The sequence below is a fragment of the Strongylocentrotus purpuratus genome, unplaced genomic scaffold, assembly GCF_000002235.5.
Source record: "Strongylocentrotus purpuratus isolate Spur 01 unplaced genomic scaffold, Spur_5.0 spur5_scaffold_7, whole genome shotgun sequence".
Lineage (NCBI taxonomy): Eukaryota > Metazoa > Echinodermata > Echinoidea > Camarodonta > Strongylocentrotidae > Strongylocentrotus > Strongylocentrotus purpuratus.
In genome coordinates this window covers 2,558,975-2,566,979 of record NW_022145613.1, presented here as the reverse complement: position 1 = coordinate 2,566,979, position 8,005 = coordinate 2,558,975, and the positions used below count along the sequence as shown (strand labels likewise).

At 36.8% G+C, this 8,005-nt stretch overlaps 1 long non-coding RNA gene and 1 other non-coding gene across 3 annotated transcripts; one reads left to right on the top strand and one right to left on the bottom strand.

Moving 5' to 3' along the window:
* Positions 1–612: 612 nt before the first annotated feature.
* On the bottom strand, positions 613–684 carry TRNAE-UUC. The gene has a single exon. It is a non-coding gene; the product is annotated as a tRNA-Glu (tRNA).
* An 844-nt stretch (positions 685–1,528) lies between these two features.
* On the top strand, positions 1,529–6,693 carry LOC115919965. 2 transcript variants are annotated; one of them, XR_004062084.1, is made up of 5 exons: positions 1,529–1,828; positions 3,351–3,503; positions 4,210–4,511; positions 5,404–5,562; positions 6,001–6,693. It is a non-coding gene; the product is annotated as an uncharacterized LOC115919965 (long non-coding RNA). The 2 variants fall into 2 exon arrangements; XR_004062085.1 differs by having other exon boundaries at positions 1,530–1,828; positions 3,356–3,503.
* The last annotated feature ends 1,312 nt before the right edge of the window (positions 6,694–8,005 follow it).

Genomic DNA, 8,005 nt, shown 5'->3' with positions numbered 1-8,005 from the left:
ATTGACCATAGACAGGCCTATGGGAGTGTCGATCCCACCATTATCTGTTGTTATATTTATGGTGTATTCTTGTTTGTCTTTTGATTGTTTTGTATTTTTATCCGATTGTGGAAATAAACTAAACTTGAAAACTGTCAGTTTCATGAATATTTATGTACATGACCGTGCGCGTAGGTAGTACTACGTCATTTGAGGTAGGTGGCGAGTTTTGGTATAGAGTGCTCTACACAAAATATTTTGTTTTGGTGAGATAATAAAAAACTGAGTGTAAATTTTGAACTTGACGTACAGCATACATGGACAAATCATATTTGTGAGATCAAAATCGGTTCAGAGACGACTGAAATATCCATAAATATAACCATTTCTAACAAATATTCAATAACTTTGAACCAGCTAGCCGTTGATAGACAAAAAAAAGCTTACACAAATGTTTTTTTTAATAAAATCTGAGAATGTATACTATTATCTAGATCTATTAGGAATAAATCATTGTCAAAATAATTCCATGAATTAAGGTAAAAAAAAAAAAAAATATTCCAACTATATGAGCGACAGTGAAGAAGAAAATAACTTATAATTTTATTTAAAAAGAAAAAAAAATTGGTGTTTCTCCCGTGCCGGGAATCGAACCCGGGCCGCGTGGGTGAAAACCACGAATCCTAACCACTAGACCACACGGGATTGCCGTGTAAGGCGGGAAATTTTACACAAGATATACCTAAAATATTAATACTGCTGACGCTGCAACTTACATTTATTTTTAAATATGGTATTTCTGCGCGTGTTTAATTACTTAGATGATTTTAGAAACATTTTTTGCCTATTCTTTCTGTAATGTGAACTAATTATGATTTTATGACAATGCATAAAGCGAACTTATAAATATGTTATAACGATTGTCTGTCTAGATAACGTCAGACTAGCTTTCTCTCATACATACATACACGACGTACACACACAGAGTACAATACACATATAAGACACACATACTACACACACACAGTACACAATAGTCTACGAAATACAGGCATAAATAGTATAGTACATCAACGGTAGCACTTATTATATAATTATAGATCTAAACTTGGAGTTACTAGCCTCCACGTTATAAACAAAACGTGGAGCTGATAGACCATGTAGCCTAATTAGATTTCTGAAACAGACAACTAGATCTATTCTTTACATTATTTAAAATAATCTGGATTTGTGTAAGACTATAGCTCTATGGACCAATCATGACTGTTTATACGACGGGGCCCCTGGAAGTGATTTTGTGGATTTTTGTATCCGAATTAAACCATAGACGTAATTACGTCTATGATTAAACACACCCAGCTGTTTATGATCAGTATGTTGCATAGAGATATAGGCCCGAATTCACAAAGCAAGGTTTGAGCTCAGACCAAGGTTTACGTACGTCATATGACGCGTTTTAGACCTTGGTTCAGACCTTGGTCTGAAATGCATTTCACAAAGCCGGTTTGTCCTCAGACCAAGGTTTATGTACGTCATATGACGCGTTTCAGGTTTGAGTTCAGACCTTGGTCTGAAATTACATTTCACAAAGCAAGGTTTGTCCTCAGACCAGGTTTATGTACGTCATCAGACCCGAAATTTACAGACTGCTCAGATAGGAGGTTTGTAATTTCTCAAACCTGGTTTGAGAGCTATCAACCAATCAGGATGCAGCACTGGGTGGAGATAATTTATGCTCGATTGATTTTATCCAAATAATTCACCGCCAAAACAATCTGCGATAGTATCTGGTCAGCCCGATTTTAGTGCAATTGAAATCTCTCAATCTCTCGATCCTTTCCTTAAAATCGTAAGTATAAAACCTGTACATGTAGTCGAATCCATACTCTTCACGTTACTGACATTTCAATATGTGATATGCTTTATAACTTTCCATTTTCCATGAAATGTTCGGTGTTTACATATCCGACGGCCTCTCAATTCCAGAGTTCAGGGACTGAGTCCGAGGGAGCTCGAGTCCAACGCCCAAGGCGGCGGCGGAGCTCGCACCCTCTGACCCTGGGCTGGAGTTGGGCCTAGCCGGGCCTACAGTACAGTAGGCTATATCTGAGTATGTCAGTATGACTGTCATGTTTAATTTCGTCTTGTTGTCAGCAATGCCATGACACATGCCAATTAGAATAGGCCTAGACCTACACTAGACCGAATTTTCCGTCTCTTTCGTTCGTTAGCCTCTTATTGGGGTAGGGTCGGCTCTCTCTTTAGAGACGGAAGCCGTTTATACACATGTCCTTGCTAGTAACGCCACGGCCAGTTCTGGTCGTAGCGTTTTGCCCCCAAAATCCCCCAAAATGTCATTTTACCTCGAGCATGTTATATTGTAAATTAGGCCTAGGCTATAATAAATCAGTTCCACTTACCAACTTGACTGAAATAATCAGTTTAATAGTCCCTTTTTAGGAAATTATGGGTCAAAATCGGAATCCATGTTGAAAAAGATTTTCAAAATGGATTTCGATTTTGACCCATAATTTCCTAAAAAGGGACTATTAAACTGATTATTTCAGTCAAGTTGGTAAGTGGAACTGATTTATTATAGCCTAGGCCTAATTTACAATATAACATGCTCGAGGTAAAATGACATTTTGGGGGATTTTGGGGGCAAAACGCTACGACCAGAACTGGCCGTGGCGTTAGCAAGGACATGTGTATAAACGGCTTCCGTCTCTAAAGAGAGAGCCGACCCTACCCCAATAAGAGGCTAACGAACGAAAGAGACGGAAAATTCGGTCTAGACCTACACTAGTTATTACAAATTCATGATAATGATAATAATACCAGGCTCTAGCCTAGTAGTAGTATAGGCCTGGCAATGATGTCCATCACTTGACTTGTTTCACTGACACTGGTACCTAAATAAATAGAAATTGAAATGGCATCAGCAATGCCAATGTTCCCCAAAATGAATCACACTGACACTCAGGCATAGACCAAAAGCTTCAGTCTCTCTATATCGCCGGTTGTTCACTGAGACTACGCCTGGCTCCATAGGCACTAGACCTAGACCTCCGATTATAGAATGTCAACAAATTGTCAGTTTTAATATTATTTTTATTAAAGAAATGACCCATATCACTCAGACAGTTATTTCTGTCTATGACTAGATCTAGATCTAGATCTAGTCTAGTATGAGTCATGACAAGCAAAGCTTAGTTTTATTAAATTTAGATCTGGTTCTGATTGTCTTAATTAACTGGCTTAGTCTCCGGAGAAAGGATCACCCACAAAGTCACAAGCACAAGTAGTCTAATAACATTTCTTTAATTTAAAAACATTGTTTAAACATTTGTTTAATTTTATCTTCACTCTAGTAAAGATGGTAGAAATGCAGCTGATTCAGCATAATGAGCTGGTGTACCTGGAGGAGGAGCTGGAGCAATATATAGCAGCACAACCGGGCAGAGGCCTCTGAGTCTGAGATTGGGAAAACCCGCTTGATGATGAGCCTTTTGTTTTAGATTGAGGTAGGCTACTTTGAACTCAAATTCGAATTCTGTATTGGGAAAGTTGCTGAAAACATGGCCAAACTACTTGATGAATATTGTTAACATAGCTATACAAAAAAAGGGCTTCTGTTGTAAAATCCAACCCTAGTGTCGTTATTAAAATGCAGAAATATTTCAATTCATGTTGACCGCCTAAATTCACTGTTCGTTTGCCCCGCTTCGCTGGTCTGCCTACGACCGTGCAAGCCCCCAATGCAATACACATGTGCATTTACATAAATTTATTCAATTTCTAAGCATTTTCTGTCATATTCGATACATTGATAGATTAGTTATGATATTTATTCTTTTACATGGTACTGTAGGTGATGGAAGCATTAATGTTAATAATTTGTGTGTGGGGCATTTCCCAATACTGTTATTTGGCTTTAATACATGAGGAAATTATTCAGATTATGTGTTGGAAACAGGTTTGTGATTTCTTGTTTTGTGTAAAACTACTTAACTACTTAAACTTATTCTTCAAAAGGTGAAGCCGTGAAGGAGATTAGAAAAGGCATAGACAATTTGTCTTTTACGTTAAATTGATTCACACCACATCTAGAAATCAGGATTTTTTTTTTTTTTAAGTGACAGTGACAGTTGGGGATGTAAAAATATAATAGCATAAACCAGCAAAAAAATGATTTATTTGAATGCTTGTTTTTTTAATTTTTTTAAAAAGGTAATTCGATCTAAAGGATGCACCGTGAGGAGGCGGCATGCCGTGTCATATTCATCTGTTTGCCGAATGGAGAGTAGTGAGGGATGTTTCCGAAGCTGTTGTCAGAAGAAAGGGACAAGTCATGAAGTTTCCTACAAGTTACAACAAGGCAAATAGTGACTACTATTCAGAAGCAGTTTTTCCAGTACTGCAGATTTCCAGGAGTTGCTGTTGATGGGACACATGTTTACATCAGGAGCCCTGGTGGGGCAAGAGCCAGGTACTACTTCAATAGGAAGAACAGGTACTCCATCGATGTTCAGGTGAGAATAAATGAATACATCATGACTGGATCCAGCACGGCTTTCCCTTTAGACCCTTTTTTTGTACCTTGCAAAATTTTCACATTAGATATATACACTCTCCAGTCTTGTGTGTTGTACATCCATGCTAATTCATTGGTGACCAATGCAAGATTTCTAGTGGCCAAATGGATATTAAAGTAATATTCGCGTACAGGTACTCATTTCACTGCCTTTGTACACAGTTAAGAATATCCAATGGATAGTTAAACTTAAAAATCCTAACACTCGTTAATATCTTTTTAACTAAAGGGAAATTTGAAAAATCAAAACTTGTTCCATCCTTCTATTGGCAATACGGATATGACCTCTAGATTTCTGATATTTTGTTGATGGCCATGGCAATTGGGCCACTGTTTTTGCCATTGATCAATGAAAGAAAAAACAACAAAGAGAAACATGTAAATTGATCAATGGCAATTACCACTATATATTTTAAACTATAGAAAAACAAACAGGTTCATTTCCAATAAAAAGATGCGAGAGTGGGTACCCCCTCCCCCCCCCCCCCCCCCCCCCCCACACACACACAAAGCATTTGTTGTTTTAGGCTCGAAATGTTTTGTTAAAAGTGAGATTATTTTTGTTTACATTGTTACAAGATAAACAATGAAAACATGAGTTAAAAATGAAGAAATACTTCATCAGTCAATAAATATAGGGTAATTAGAATTTTCTTCCAATTTTTGTTGTATGAATAGATATTGAAAAGCAATTATCACATATTCAACTGCATTTGCATTAATTACCATAAATAACAAGTGAAATTTATACATTTCACGGCCTATCTGAAGTGTGAAATGAGTGAGTTTTCATAACTAATGAATGCCAACATGTTATTTCATATTGACAGGTTGTCTGTGATTATGCTGGGAAAATAACTAGTATCGTTGCAAGGTGGCCTGGACTGGTAGCAGCCACGATGCCAGGATCTTTTCTGAGTGTGCACTGAATTGGCAGCTTGATGCTAGGGCATATGAATAACAGTTGATTCTTGGAGATAGACTATAGGGTAGGTAGTATAGGTACTGTAGATTATTTCTTTATATGAAAACATTTGTTTATTCTTTTTCTTAATCAATCTTGTTTCCTTTTTTGTATTTGGCCAACATGTGACATGTTAGGAATATTCATTTGGTAATATAGTAACAACTCGCATTAAGTAATTAATTCAAACGAGCTCATGTGCTTTTAAATTTCAGTTCACAAATCACAATTAATGTTTTTGATATCTGGATGCAACTTGATTAGTTTGTTGTCAAGTGGAACCTCATAGTTTTTGTATTAGTGACACAGGATTGAATAATTCCTGATTATGTGTATAATACATTGTATCCTTTCTATAGTATTACCCCCCCCCCCCCTACCCCCCTCCAAGAAAAAAAATGAACAAGTCGAAATTAAGAATATTGTTTATGATTTTGTTTATTTTGTCCATTCAATTTTGCAGGTATCCATGCCTTCTCTGCCTCATCAGAAGCCATTTCTTCATTCAGAGGGTCGACCACAGATGTGCTTTAAAGGCCATCTGTACTGGTTCAGCCAAAGAGGATTAGACAACCCAGCAAGGTCACTGACGGGAGGCTATCTCATCAATTCAGTTCTCAATTAAAATAAGAAAAAGAGGATCATGGGGGATTAACAGGCACAGATTGGGGAAGTTTTCTATAAAGAGGGAGCAAGTAGCTAGAAGTAGTACAGTGGGGCTTTAACACTTCACACACAAAAAAGGGAGATGTGTGATTGAGCGCATATTTATTAAATGCAAGGATGAGGACGTTCCATGCCTCATCAATACTAAGAGTATTTCAAAATACGGCCCCTCCCTGGTGTTCCCACAATACTTCGTAGTTATGCAGCATTACATCAAGAACCTGTGTGTTGAACCGTTGATTATTTATGAATATTTTTGAAGTTATGTTTAGTTGATAAGTATTTGTTGTCACTCTGACGGTATTTGTAATTAAGTGTTCTCTGTAGATTAAATGCACCCGATTTAACTATAATTAGCATTGTACTGCTGAGTTGAGGGGTGGGTCAATATAAATTATTTGGTTGGCAGCTAGGGGAGAGTATTCGAACAAATATTATTTACTGTACTAAGCGAAGTCAGAATTAAAGAACTTTTATGTGCAAATTTGAATTTTCGTCACCCATTTTGTTGTATTTCTGATTTTCTTTCTGCTAACAGCGCTACAGTGAGACTTTTAATTGGCCTTCCAGAGCCTCTCTTAACCTCTAGTGGGCTATATTTCATATAAGCATGCTACAAAATTTACAAATGTGAACTGCATTGTTTGAACAAACGGTAGATTACTATTGTGTTGTATGCTCAATTATTTATGTAAAACATAAAAATACGAATACCATATTCTTGCTTTCATATATTTACAAAGATAACTGAAATAGATATGTGTCAGATTATCTCTCTCTCTCTCTTTCTCCCTTTTTTTTGGGGGGGGGGGGGGTGCAGATGTGTGTGTTTGCAGTTTGCATGGTTTTGCATTATGTGTTTCATTGCAAAAAAGTAGAAGAAGAGAGAGAGAGAGAGAGGGGACAAAGAAAAAAATTAATAGAGAGAGAAAGGGAGGGAGAGAGAGAGAGAGGGGGGGGGGGGGGAAAGAAAAAGAATTAATAGAGAGAGAAAAAGGGAGAGAGAGAACAAAAATGGGTATAGAAAGAGAGAGGAGGGACGGGGACAGAGAAAGAGACATGGAGGGAGAGAGAGAAAGATGAATAGAGAGAGAGAGGGGAGAAAGAAAAAGAATTAATAGAGAAAGATAGGGAGAGAGAACAAAAATGGGTAGAAAGAGAGAGGGACGGGGACAGAGAAAGAGACAGGGAGAGAGAAAGAAAAGATGGCCATAGAGGAATTTTTTAAAAATTAATATTATATGGAAACAAATCATTTACCAGTTACAATTTTGATGTGAAAAAATAGCCAGTTGGGGAAACAAACGGGGAACTAGTTAAAATAATAATTGATTGACCATTCTAACAAAAGAACTATATAGATCTATGAAGTAATATATTAATCACAATAAAAACTTAAGTCATATTAAATCATTATTATTATTATTATTATTAGGTGATTTTATTGATAAGAATTTGTAACCCCCAAAACAATAATACTCTTACAGTTAATTTAAAAGAGCCCTTGACAACCTTAGATGTATTTATCTAACGAAGGTTTTCAGGTGTCGATGTCAATTTGTTCTGGGTCAGATTGAGTGCTTCACCAGCACCACACAAATGTGAGTACGTGGGGCACTTTCTGCATCGGCGCGCCAGTTTGGTTCGATTAATTCATGAAAATGCGATTCAAAAGTTAATTTCAGAGATGTTCTAACCATCATCTTTTCAAGATTGCTCATTAAGATGTCCGGATCGTACTAAGAATGCTTAGTTTAACAGTTTTTTCAATTCTTAACATTTAAACCCTAGCCCATAAAAAT